At 49.3% G+C, this 13,189-nt stretch overlaps 2 long non-coding RNA genes across 3 annotated transcripts in view; both read right to left on the bottom strand.

Moving 5' to 3' along the window:
- Positions 1-665: 665 nt before the first annotated feature.
- Positions 666-13,189, bottom strand: part of LOC102259749 — a 72,997-nt gene continuing 60,473 nt past the window's right edge. Inside the window, exons 7-8 of one of the 2 annotated variants that reach the window (XR_001364623.1) lie at positions 4,705-5,331; positions 666-1,649 (exon numbers count right to left, since the gene is read on the bottom strand). This is a non-coding gene — a long non-coding RNA (uncharacterized LOC102259749). Of the gene's footprint in view, positions 1,650-4,367; positions 5,332-13,189 lie in introns of those variants that run through there. The other variant, XR_314310.2, reaches the window with a different exon arrangement.
- LOC106728325 lies at positions 10,890-12,445 on the bottom strand. Its single transcript, XR_001364625.1, has 2 exons — positions 12,179-12,445; positions 10,890-11,081 (listed from the first exon to the last, which is right to left on the bottom strand). It is a non-coding gene; the product is annotated as an uncharacterized LOC106728325 (long non-coding RNA).

Here is a 13,189-nt window from a genome sequence, read left to right as displayed (position 1 = left end):
ATCTACCCGAATGTGCTTAGAAGGGTGTCTGACTCATAGTAAGTCCTGGGTTAGCACCGTTGCTGTCTTTGTTAGTAAAGACAATAAGAGACCCACCACTGAAAGGATGTGAGGGCAGAAATGCGCAATCACAGCAAGAAGGGCCTGCGCGCACACAGAACAGGGCGTGAGGAGGAGTGCGATGGAGACAGAAAAGTTTCCCCATAGACCGCAGCCGGGAAACTTCAAAGCAGGTAAACATCGGAGGGTGACATTTAACTTGTTACAGCGCAGGCAGGAACATCGCTGTTGTAGGCTCGGCAGGCTCAGGCAGGAAATGGGGTCAGCCGGGGCTGAACGGCTGGTTGACACAGGTGACTTAAGGAGTCCCACGGTGCCAGGTCGAGGCTGATGTTTTGAAGGGGACTGGAGGGTGTGGGTGGGAGAGGAAGACAGGTACCCCTGGGCAATCTGAGATGCACCAGATGTTACCTGACTCCTTCTGCAGGCAACTCCTTCTGACTGCTTTATTTTGCATTGAAGTTTCTGTAATTCAAAAGATACGTTGCAGCAGCCACGTGATAAGATTTCAAAGATATAGAGGAGGTTTGAAGCCATATAGGGAAAAACCCATCCATGATAAGACGAAGAGGGAGATAATGCCGTGAATTTCAGCTCAGCCATTCAAGGTTTTGGTTTATTTCTTGTGACAATGGAATCCAGACCCCTCTGATGACACCAAAACCAGGTGTCTACTTTGTGGGTTACCTGAACCCTGCTGGCTCTTTCTCCATTCACCTGCTCCTCTGAGAAGGTGATCAAGGCGTGGAAAACACGGAGAGATGCCAATTATTCAAATCTAATAATAACAAAGGAAGCACTTTGAGCCTGCCCTCGGAGGAGCCTGGGTGATGCAGGCCATGGCTCAGGGGAACTCCAGGATCCCTGCTGTTGTTGAGACTCTAGGATTCAAATCCTGCCCTCCACCTGGGGATGGTGCTGTGGGTCCCCCCTCAGGAAAGTGGGCACCAGGTGTGTGCTTGGATTCCTTTGAGACCAGTTTGATTCTTTGTGAGGTGTTGTGATCAGAGTTGGAAGAACAGCCCATGATTAAAGAATGTTACATCAGTTCTCTCCTGCCCCCGGCCAATGCCTACAATTCTGTAGTCAGATCATCAGCCCTTGTCTGAAGGCCTCGACTACCATTACAGTCTTCCATTACATACGTTTATCTCGTATAATTGCAAGTTACCTTAGAAATCGAGGCATCTGAGGACAGGGGCTCAGAATCTGGTGGGGGTTAGCCAGGGACAGGGAGCAGTGGACACCTTGCAGGGGAGTGGAAGGGAAGCCAGAGTGGCCAAAGTACCTCACCCCTCTCCTACGTTTAAATTCCTCCTAGCTCTCTACTGCCCTGAGAATGAAATCCATGGGGCCTTATTATTAAGAGTGTCATCCCCAAAGCCTATACTTTCAGGGGTCATTTCTATGGTTTGTTACTAGAGAAGTTTCTCTGAATGTGTAGAGCCCCCAAAACCACGAAGAGGAGGTGCAGCATTCTCTCCTGAGTGTGAAGCTGGCTTTTGGTGTTCCTTTGGCAACTACCATGACCATTGATGATCCTTATTCTCTTCCTTTGGGAGAATAAGAGGGAGAGGACACAGTGGTTTCTGTTTTTTTTTAAAAAAAAAGTCATCTCCAGCCATAGCTGGTTTTGCTCAATGGTTAGAGAACCGGCCCTTGGACGACAGGGTCTCGGGTTCGATTCAGGTCAAGGGCATGTACCTTGGTTGCAGGCTCCTTCCCTGGCCCTGGTCAGGAGGCCACCAATCACTGTGTCTCTCTCACATCAATGTTTCTCTCTCTGTCTCTCCCCCTCCCTTCCACTCTCTAAAAATCAATGGAAAAAATATCGTCAGGTGAGGATTAACAACAACAACAAAAAGAATGCCACCACCAAATGCAAAAGACACAAGATGTGGCAGGAACATGAGTTGCTGGAGGGCAGAACTATTTTTCAACCTTAAAGTCCTCTAAAGTATTGATCACTTCTCATAGCTCTTATCAGCTTAAATCTAAACACTTGTTACAGGCAACAGAGCGTGAGCTAAGAAAACCACCCAAGGCAGACATGCTCTGAAATGTGAGAGCAAACTTTCATTCTTGTATGATTTCAATGTGAACTTATTCAGGACAGCCGTACCTGGTTCAGGTTCATAAAAGCAGTCCGCAATTGATTTGCTGTCTGTGATGGACTCACCGGGGGGAAAAGCAGGCACCAAAAGAACAAATAGACAAGCTATCAGTGGAATAGTCTGACCCCCGTGCTGAAGGCATTTACCCTCCTCTAGCTTAGTGAGATGGAAGGAAATGTGTGACGATTGCCAAAAGCACTGAGAGTGAGGAAAAGTAGTTCCTTCCTTTAAAATAATAAATCTTTCTCATTTAATGAAGGGAAAAAACCAAGGACCCACCAAGAGCACTTGTCCTTATTTCAGTCATTATTACAAACTGGAGTTTCTTCATGTCATTGGTTTTACTTGCCATGTGGCCATGGGTTTCTCTTCCCCATCGCACCCCAGATATCAGCATAGCTCACCCGTTCCCCCCGCCCCCTCAGGTCTTCACTGAAGTGTCATCTTCTCCGATACCTCCTCTCTCAATCTCTATCTAAAATCCTACGAAATCTCTCTAAAATCAAGACCTCTACCTAAAGTTCCCTCACCACTACCTGTTCACCTTTCGCTTTTCAGCTTCTTAGCATTTATTGCTATTTCTCATACTGTGTGTTTTATTTATTTTGTGATTGCCTCCTCTGCTAAATTGTAAATTCCACCAGAGTAGGGATCTTTGTCTTTTATTGTTTGTTTTATCCTCTGTCCCCAAACAAGCACAGTGCCTAGCACATAGTTGGCTCTCAATGTGTATTGGTTGCACAGATGAAAGAAGAAATGAATCTATTTCTTCAATAACTACCAAGAGGTGCGACTAGAGAGTCATGGACAAAAATATCACTTACTCAGCCTCTATTTTCTACCAAGGACTGGCTAAGAGCTTTCCATCATTTTTAATGGCCACACAGAATTCCAAGGTACGGACGAATCGCCTGCCCCCACCAGGTGCTGTTCTAAGGTGTGAGGCCCTAGTCCAGGCCTCCCTCCTGCTCGGAGTGATAAAGTCGAAGCCGCCTCCACATGTCATTACTGCACACAGTGGTGCAGGTCACCTGTGTCCTGGCCACACCATCCCCGTGTGGGTTAGCCTGGAGAACACACTCGTAAAGGCAGAGCTGCTGCCTCACGTGGGCCTTGGCCTGCTGATACGTGCTTTCTGGGTTCACTCCATCTTGAAGCCCTCCAGCAGACAGATCACAATGAGGGCGTGTCCCGTATTTATTTCTTCTACCCTCACCCCACCCACCCACCATCCCTCCACTCCCCCCACTTAGCACACATTTATACACCCAGATGTCCGACTTCTCCATCCATCATTGATCCAGCTACATGCCTGTCCATCCACCCACCCGTGCACACATCTTTGTGCCCACTTGCCCATCCATGGCTGCTTCCAACTCTCCCAGCAAGTGCTCTCCCGCACCAGTCCTGTGCCGGTCCTGTGCTAGGGTCACGGGGCATGCAGAGATTAAAATGAATTAAGTTTACAATGTTCAAGAAAATCTTGGTCTAAGTCTGTATTCACTCCAGGTCACCTTCCAGGTGACTATTTGTTGAGCTCCTCCTATCAGTCAGGTGTTTCAGGCACTGGGCACAGATAGACACTGTTACTCTACCCCCTCCCACTTTACAGACGAAGAAACTGAGGCTCAGAGGTTATAGTGCAGTGGTTCTCAACCTTCTTAATGCTGCGACCCTTTAATACAGTTCCTCATGTTGTGGTGACCCCCAACCATAAACTTATTTTTGTTGCTACTTCATAACTGTAATTTTGCTACTGTTATGAATCGTAATGTAAATATCTGATATGCAGGATGTATTTTCATTGTTACAAATTGAACATAATTAAAGCATAGTGATTAATCACAAAAACAATATGTAATTATATATGTGTTTTCTGATGGTCTTAGGCGACCCCTGTGAAAGGGCCGTTTGACCCCCAAAGGGGTCGCGACCCACAGGTTGAGAACCGCTGCTTTAGGGCAATTTGTGTTAATAAAAAGATAGGGGTTCAGAGATTCAGGGAACTTGGTTACTGAAGCTAGGTCTCCTCTGGCTCCCAAAAATGCCTTTCAAATTTATATTTCATGTTCATCTCTTTATTCATTTACTCGCAGTCCTTCTCCAGATTCCTGAACCCTTTTAGATGCTGAGAAACACCCCGGCACCTGGGCCACTGCAGTTGTTAAATATTTTGACTCTCACCCCGCCTCCACACACACCAGCTCAGTTAGGGAGTTAAGTGGGGAGAACAGAGGAAGGGCCAGTGTTCACACTGAGGTTGGAGCAGAGCAGAGGGAGGAGTAGAATGAGAAAGAGTGAGGAGACAGCTATAGGCAGAACCGGGGAAGGTGCCATGGGGTGGGAGGCTGGGGGTACGTGAGAAGCAACACTTAGGGCATGTAAGTGCTTGGCAACCTCTTTAGAAATATCCGGAGGGGACTGGTTTTCTCAGTCACGCAGAGCGAGGATTCAGGCTATTACATTTGGGTATTAAAAGAAAATGAGTTTACAAAGGACCAGGAAACGTGGGGATACTGAGAACACAAACCAGACAGCAAGAATGGCCCTTCCCATGCTAATTCCGCTCGTTTCCATTTGATATCAGAGAATGGTTTGTGTCTGCAGAGAACAGGCTGAACGAAAGCAGTACAGTTCCCCTTGTGTTTAATCAGATGTTCTGCTGTGCTGGGGGGGCGGGGGGGGGCACGCCTGGCGCTGGCTCCACGTGCCAGTTTCAAATCTGACACATTCCACAGGCGTGAGCCTCCGGGGCAGGAACACGGGCGCCCGCTGTGTTTATTACGCTCTCTGATCAGCTCCCGCAGTCTTTTCTTTTCACTTCATATCAGGGAAGTTCATGGGAAGCTCTGAGGCAGAAATACAAGCAATCATCTTCAAGAGGCTGAGCAAACATCGGGGTGGGGGTGGGAGGTACTGTGCTGCCGTCTCCATCACTCCACACCTCCCAGGCTTGTTGACCGGAGTTCTCTCTCCCCCGTTGTCCTTCCATTGAGATCTGTCCTTTTCCTCTCATGCTCACGTCCTTACTTTATGGATAAGCTCGCATCCCACTCGCTGACCGCACAGCCGCCCACGCCAGGCACTGAGGGGAGGCTGCAGGCTCACAGAGGCTGACGAACGGTCTCCATCTCGCTGCAGAAAAGCCAGCACAGGCCTGGGAAGCAGAGAGCAAAAATGGGTGATTCACCCAGACAGCTGGGACTCAAGAGAGGGAACTACCACAACCCCTGGGAGGAAAAAGTAGGGGGTCCCTTTGGTGGTTCCCTTGCCCTACAGCAGCGGTTCTCAACCTTCCTCATGCCACGACCCTTTAATACAGTTCCTCATGGTGTGGTGACCCCCAATTTCATTGTTACAAATTGAACATAATTAAAGCATAGTGATTAATCACAAAAACAATATGTAATTATATATGTGTTTTCCGATGGTCTTAGGCGACCCACAGGTTGAAAACTGCTGCCCTACAGGATGGTGGACACTTGGAGGAAAACATCTCATTTGAGACGGAGCAGGTGTGTCTGTGTGCCTTGCAATACTCATTCAGGACGTTCCAGAGCCCACGTCTTCTCCGCTGCTTCTTGGACCTTCGTGCCTACAACTCTCCCCTCACCCCACTCTGCCCGCCGCCCTCCCTGTGGTTCCTGGGACCCGCCTGGCCCGCTCCACCTCCGAGCTCTGCACCTCTGTTCTCTGTCGGGGACACCCTCCCTCCTTTTCCTCGGGTCCCCACTCAAATGTCACCTTCGCAGCGAGCCTCCGTGATGACTGCACAAAAGATTAACATACATCTCCAGTCACTCTCTCCAGCCTTCCCCAGCCGTTTTTCTTTCTAGCATTTTCCCCACCAGATCCATCTGACATTTGCTTAATTTCCGTCTCTCCCCATCCGTGTGTAAGCTCTAGATATGAGGCGTGTGTCTGTCTTGTTTGCGTCAGAGTCTTCAATACCCAGAAGAGAATTGCCACAAAGCAGCAGCTCAATACATACTCTTGAATAAATGACTGAATGGTCCCCCAACTCATTCACCACCAAACATTGGATTATTACACATATTTCTTGCAAAAAATCACTGAAAACCTGTCTGAGTTCCTAAGAAGTGGAAGCTAACTGATGTACCGTCATAAATGTTGTCATATTTCCAGCCACGGGGGGGGTGGGGGGGGCGGGGGCTGTAGTAGACCTTGTTAGCTTCATCCTAGGTAAAAGTAAAATCTGCATTAGCTTTTCCAGTCCCTCCCTCCCCCCCACCCACCCCCACCCCCAGCCCCAGCCAGGGAACAGGAGTGCCCAGGCTGGAAACTGCTGCTTTACACCTTCAGTCAACACTTCTCACAGAAGGAAGACCCATCCACAGGCAGTGAATACACCTGCCAACACCCCATTCAGACTGCCCAAGAGCTGGACTAGAGAATATCCCGTGTGACCACTCCACAGCTAACAAATATTTCTCAGGCACCTACTAGATGCTGGCACCGCAGCAATCAGCAACAGAACGTAGAGCTCGTGCTGTAGAACGTAGGGTGAGTGCTTGTTGATTTGAATTGAAAGTGACCTTGAAACCTAGACTCTCCAAAGACATGAGTCCATGTTAACAATTTTTATTCCCAAAGTTCTGGAGATGGATATTGGTGGTGGTTGCACAATGCTGTGAATATACTCTAATGCTACTAAGTGGACACTTAAAACGGTAAATTTTATGTTATGTTTATTTTACCACATTTTCATTCTCTTTCCAGGGATATGCCCTCCCTACTGATGAATTTTGCAGGGTACCAACCTGCACTTCTTTTACTACATTTTTTTTGGGGGGGGGCTAGGTAGAAAAGGGCCTTTTGCAAAGGGTATTGGGTAGCTCACAGAATGATCAGGAGAAACAGGGTTGGGTGGTATGCTGAAGAACAGCACTCATAGCCATACTGCAGAACTGCTCTGTCACCATGGTCACCAGGCACTGGGATGCTACAATTTGCAATGTCGCTACTTAAATCAGGAACTACTTTACTGCAACTGCCACTACCTTCAGTAGCACTAAGAACTTGACCTTTCAGTCACTGCCACTTTCCCAAATTTCCTCTCCACCTTCACTGGAAAATAGATTTTGAATGGCAGCACTAGCTTCTTACATTGACCACTTTCAGAGAGAGGGCTTGTGTGGGAGTGAATGGTGTCTGACTCGTGGAGCCCAGCTCACGTGCCTGTGCTTGAGCTGCAAGAGATCCTGGGAAAATGTTTTCAGAGTTCTACCGTGGGTTCACAAGGCAGGACTTTCTCCAAAGACAGGAAGAGTTTTCAGTAGGTGCTGTGCAGCCAGGAAATGTGACAAATGAACACCCTTACACAAAGGCTCTCACCGATTTTCTTTCTACCCACATTTTTACATCTCCAAAGCTTTACACGCTGCTGCTTCAGACCCCTGTAGAGCGGACACTGGAACAGTTGAGAGCCTCCCCCAAATTTCTCTGTGTGCAGTTGCACTGGGGATTTTGAGTTCACTGACCAATTTACTGATGATGGACTAACCAATAGACCACCTAGCAGAGTGGTTCCCCATCTTCTTCTTACTGGTAGACATGTTACCAATGACACCCAGCATCTCCAAAGGGTGGCAATACAGTAGCGCTAATCACATGAGCACATTGAATCCTCCCACGATAGGGACTCTTATTATTCCCCATTCTACAAATAAGGAAACTGAGTCAAGAAGGTCGTCAGCCAGTGATCCTACTTCTAGGAATATATCCCAAGAAACCAGAAACACCAATCAGAAAGGATATATGCATCCCTATGTTCATAGCAGCACAATTCACCATAGCTAAGATCTGGAAACAGCCTAAGTGCCCATCAGTAGATGAATGGATTAGAAAACTGTGGTACATCTACACGATGGAATACTATGCTGCTGTAAAAAAGAAGGAACTCTTACCATTTGCAACAGCATGGATGGAACTGGAAAGCATTATGCTAAGTGAAATAAGCCAGTCAATGAAGGAAAAATACCACATGATCTCACTCATACATGGATAATAAAGACCATTACAAACTTTTGAACAATAATAGATACAGAGGCAGAGCTGCCTCAAACTGATTGTCAAACTGCAGCGGGAAGGCCAGAGAGGGTTGGGGGGCAGAAGGGAGGGGAGTAAGAGATCAACCGAAGGACTTGTATGCTTTAAGCAATAAAACAAAATTTTAAAAAATAAATAAATGTTACAGGGAAAAAAAAGAAAGGTAGTCAGTTGCCCAAGGTCATGAGGAGCCAGGAGTAAAACCCAGGCGGCGTGGCTCTGGTGCATGTGCCCATCACCGCCTACGGCACAGCATAGCTGGCAAACACCAAGGATTATGTGTAAGTCCCAGAGCGTTAGCTATAGCTGACTTCCTGTACTATTCAGAGAGCAGCTCCAAGTCCACTCTAATTTCATGTTTTCTTTAAAGACATAAATCAGTGGAAAATGTTTACTCTTAGATCAGTAAAAAAACCCAAACATTGATGATGACAGAGCAGAGGAGACTGATTCACAGAAGCTGGGGAAAGATGGCTATTCTGACAGGTTGGTGCCAGTCAACTCCAGGTGGGTTTGAGGGCACCGCCAGAGTGAATCGGAGCTTCTGATAACTGTAACTATTATTTCCATAAGGCTGGGTGCTGATCTAAGCTCTTTACACAGGTTAACACCCCCACCCACTTAAAGGCCCTTTTCTCCAGGAGGACCCTAGTCCAAACCTATGCCCCTGAGCGTGCCTGCAGGGCAGCCTGGAGGGCCCAGGCAGGAAAGGTCCTAGTGTGTCTATCCCGTTTCTTGGACCTGTCAGCCCAGCCCTGCCTCCTAGAAGTCAGTTCCTGAGTGAACAGTTTCAAGTACCTGTTGGTGAGCTAAGGTGGCCGGCAAGAGGGAGAGAATGCCACTACCGAAGCCTGAAGCAATCTGCCCACTCCCCTCCCCACCCAGGAGCGCACTCTGATCCATGCTAGGCTGCTCTGAACAGCCACCTGCATCTGCTCCGTCCTCTGCGTGTTCATCAAAGAACACGAAGTCCCGGAGGCAAAGCTGACAGACGTGCCTTATTCTGACCTGTCAGCTTTCATGTCTGTGTCAACCAGTCTCTCCCTATTCAGAGATCATCATGGCTCCTGCCTTCCTTCTAATAACACAGTAAACACCCATCGGTGACTCAAGGCAGATATTGGTTGCTGCCTAAACTGCACCTTACGCAGGTTCCCTTGTGATCCCTGAGTCACCATCCACCATCCTCACCAAGCCCTAAGCCGGCACAGCACGGGCGTGCTCCACCTGACCAGGCTTCCCCCCCCACCTAACCCCCCTCACTCCCCTCCCTGCGGCTTCTTGCCAAGGCTGCTTTTCTGGGCTAATTAGCACCCTCCACCCCCACCCCATCCTCTGCTCTGGTGCCCACTCAGGCAGGCTGGAATTGAGGGAGCTCTCAAGAGCTGTGAGAACTGAGCAAGACTGGGAAATCAGGAGACACTGCAAACTGGGAGGCCTCCACCCCCATTTTAGGGCAGCCCCTGTTATGACAGCAATAAAGAAAGAGCAATTTATGCCATTTAGAAACAAATGGCCCTTTCATCTGGAGTGGCTGCTGCTGCCAAGCCCACGCCGCCAGGGAGGAGGAGGGGCCCAGCTGCAGAGCCCGCCTCCAGGCCGCTGAGAAGGCTGCCTAGCCCAGCGCTGCTGCTAAAGCAGCGGGAGCTGCAATCACGCGTGAGGGGAGAAGTCTGTTTACACTTCTGTGTCCCCTGAATACTCTTGGCGGTGGGGTGGGGAGGGGGGGCTGCTCCGGGTCCAGGCACAGGAGGCAGGAAGAACGGGGGCCAGAGCGTGAGCGCTTGCCTGACTGTGATGGATAGAGAGGGACATCAGTGGCATTGACAGCAGCACCCAATCACTGGGCTCATTTCTAGGAATGAGACTGGAGATTTGCTGTCACCAGAGAAAAACAGACAGCACCCTTCTCACCCTTCATGAGGCCACTTTCCGCCCCTCGGTGTGGCCGGGGTCTGAACCGGCTAGGTCACTGCTATCCGCGTGGGGTTCAGCTCTGGGCCAGGCTACTGAGTCAGCATCTGATTTTAACACGATCCCCTGGTGCTTCTCCTGCGCACACAGGGTGAGCAACACGCTAGACCCCCCTGTGTGGTGAGGCGAGAGAGGGGGAGGAGGCGAGAGGGCGAGCTAGGAGGGTTCAGGCACGTCCTTTGTGGGCCTGCGAGTAGCCCAGTAGCCACAGGAGAAAGTGGCCCGTGAGTAACACAGCAGCTCTTCCCGCCTGCAGGAAACTCCTCAAATCAAGACGCTTGGGTGGTGAGTCACCATCTCTCCTCCTGCTCTTCCAAGTCCTACCAGTTCCTCCTCTACCCAGCCAGGTACCCCACCAGAGTGCATGGCCTGAGCGCTCCGCGAGGCACTGTTTGCTTTCATTCTGCCCGTTGGACACCACGCTCATCAAGCACTTGTGGAGCCAGGGGCTCAGGCCTCCCTCCCGGGAGCTGCCAGTCCAAGGTGCCCACCGTCATCCTCCTGTGGGCACAGCCAGGTCTCAGCCATTGGAGATGGGCAGGCAGGTGACCTTCATCACGGAGGCCCCTGGCAAGCTTCCATCGACGGCCCCTTTAATTTTTCTCATGTTGCCCCACCATCACCATCACCACCACCACCACCACCACCACCGCCGCCAGGAGCAAAGAAAAGTTACATTACAAAATTTATTTGAAAGAAAACCCTCAAAGCATTTTTTAATCTTGCAGCTATTTGAAGAATGTCGGTGCTGTCAGACGGTGAAGAATGTCTGCTTCAGCATCCATCAGCATCATTAAAAACGCCACCTCTGATGTGGCGAACGTGGAAAGTGGAGTCTGTTACGCAGAAGTGGGCCTCTTCTCTCTGTAACAGAAACCACCGGCGCGCACATGTGCGTATCGCCTTACCCTGGAACATGCTTCTGGCACCGTCCCCGCGGCCCCCGCCCGGCCGCCTCTGCTTCAAAGAGGCAGTCACATGGGAAGGTTCATTTATTTGAGCAGAAATATGTCAACGTCAGATTTTTCAAAAATGCATTACTGATGTGAAAGTCACGTGAGCATTATTTTCAAGTCAGCGGCTTGTACACAAAGTGTGGCCTTTTTCAAGTAGTAGGTATTTGACAGAAAATGGAGTGTGTCTGAGCGTGTGATGTCAAGGGCCTTGTGCTGTGCCGTGTCCCCGAGCCCATCACGGTCGCTCCATGCTGTGACTGTGGCAGGAAATGCCTGTGGCCGCAGGAGTCAAGGGATGAGAGACAGAGCAGACACCAGGGTGACATCTCTGAGTGCCTCGCCTGCTTCTCTCCGCAGGGCAATGCCAGGCCCCCAGAAGGCTCGGAATAGGAAATAGAAACTGAGGGTGAAGATTTGGGGGCAAGTGAGCCATAACAACCCTCAGTCCTTGTGGTCTGTAGAACCCCACGGAGGTGAGTATCCTTTCCTATGTGGGGGGACCGGGCTGTGTTAGGCCACGAATAGCAGAACTTGAGGCAGGGATTCTTGTGCAAGTGATTCACAGAGAATGCTCCCAGGACGAGGGGCGGCAGAAAAATTAGCAAGGATGTGGTGTCCCCGAGGGAACTCAGGGAGCAAAAATCACACCACCAGGCTGACCCCACCTTGAGGCAAAGTGCCATCCATAATCAGAGACTGTCACAGACAGGGGGTAAAAGAGTGTGAGCAGGGGAGTGAGGAGTAGGAGAGTTTGAAGGAGTTCGGGGAGGTATACCAGCCCTAAAGGGGATCTGGGAGGGGCACCAATAGGATCTACTACATTTCCCAGGTCCACCTCAGGGTGCGTTTGGGCCCACCTGTCAGGCCTTTGTAATAAATCTATCAGTTGGTTTTGTGGGTGCATGTGATTTAGGAGAAATTTGAACACTCCTCCATCCTGACCCTTTAGCCTTGCTCTATTTCTCCCCACCACACTATCACCACCTGACATGCTATGTCACTCACCTATTTTTATATTTACGAATAGCTGATCTGTTGCCTCTGCTCCCACACACTAGAGAGCAGGCTCCATGCGGACAGGTCTCTTTATCTCTTGAGTGTCTGACACGTAGAAATTGCTTGGTAAGTATGTGTTCCTGAAAAGTATTATCAAGAACGTATTCCTCCTGGTGCTGCTCAGTGATTTTTGCGATGCTTCTTTGGGTCCAAAGAAATCAAATTTTGACCCGAGCAGGGAACTATACCATGTCGGAGGGGATCGTACAGCCCAATATTCTCAGATTTCAGTGTGTTTCAGAACCACCTGGGGATCTCGTTAACATCATCCTTCTTGGTTTCCATACCCAGAGAGTCCGATTCAGTGATTCTGGAAGGGGCCCAACATATGCACTTAAAAAATAAAAAAAGGTATAACCATTGATTTGGATGTAGGTGACCTGTGGAACATACTTTGAGAAACACTGACGGAATCTGCACCACTGGCTCAGGCAGGTATAAATAGCTTCCCAGACCACCCCGCTGCTCAGCCGCAGCGTTGGGGTTAGACCTGGCTCCCCTCACTCTCAGTGCAGCCTGTTTTCCACTCATGGTCTCCCTTAATATATGTTTACAAGCTTGTACATACATCGGTTTCCATGGCAGCATAAAAGCTTGATGAATACTACCACTGTAGCTGGGCTGTGAGGCATAACCGGATAGTTATCTTTAGAAAAATTTGACTTCACAACTTTTTGTGACTTGTATTGCCCCATGTTCTTGTGGATTCTTTTAAAATTGTAAATCTGTTGAGATATGCTGGTGCCATAATCATTCAACGAAATGGAACACAGGGAGAGCCAGGAACCAGGGCCCTTACTGGAACTGATTTGGGGAAGGGGGGGCGGGGGGAGGCGGTGTGTGTACTGAAAAGACATGGGGAAATTGCATGGAAAAATGGAATGACGCCACATGATTTAACGCATGGTGAAGGGCTCCAGGGAAGCCCAAAAGGAGACAGTAAGAAAAAAAACAAGTTGC

Source organism: Myotis brandtii, unplaced genomic scaffold (assembly GCF_000412655.1).
Source record: "Myotis brandtii unplaced genomic scaffold, ASM41265v1 scaffold59, whole genome shotgun sequence".
In the NCBI taxonomy this organism is placed as follows: domain Eukaryota; kingdom Metazoa; phylum Chordata; class Mammalia; order Chiroptera; family Vespertilionidae; genus Myotis; species Myotis brandtii.
The sequence above is the reverse complement of the archived record's forward strand: the minus strand, read 5'-3'. Positions and strand labels throughout refer to the sequence as shown.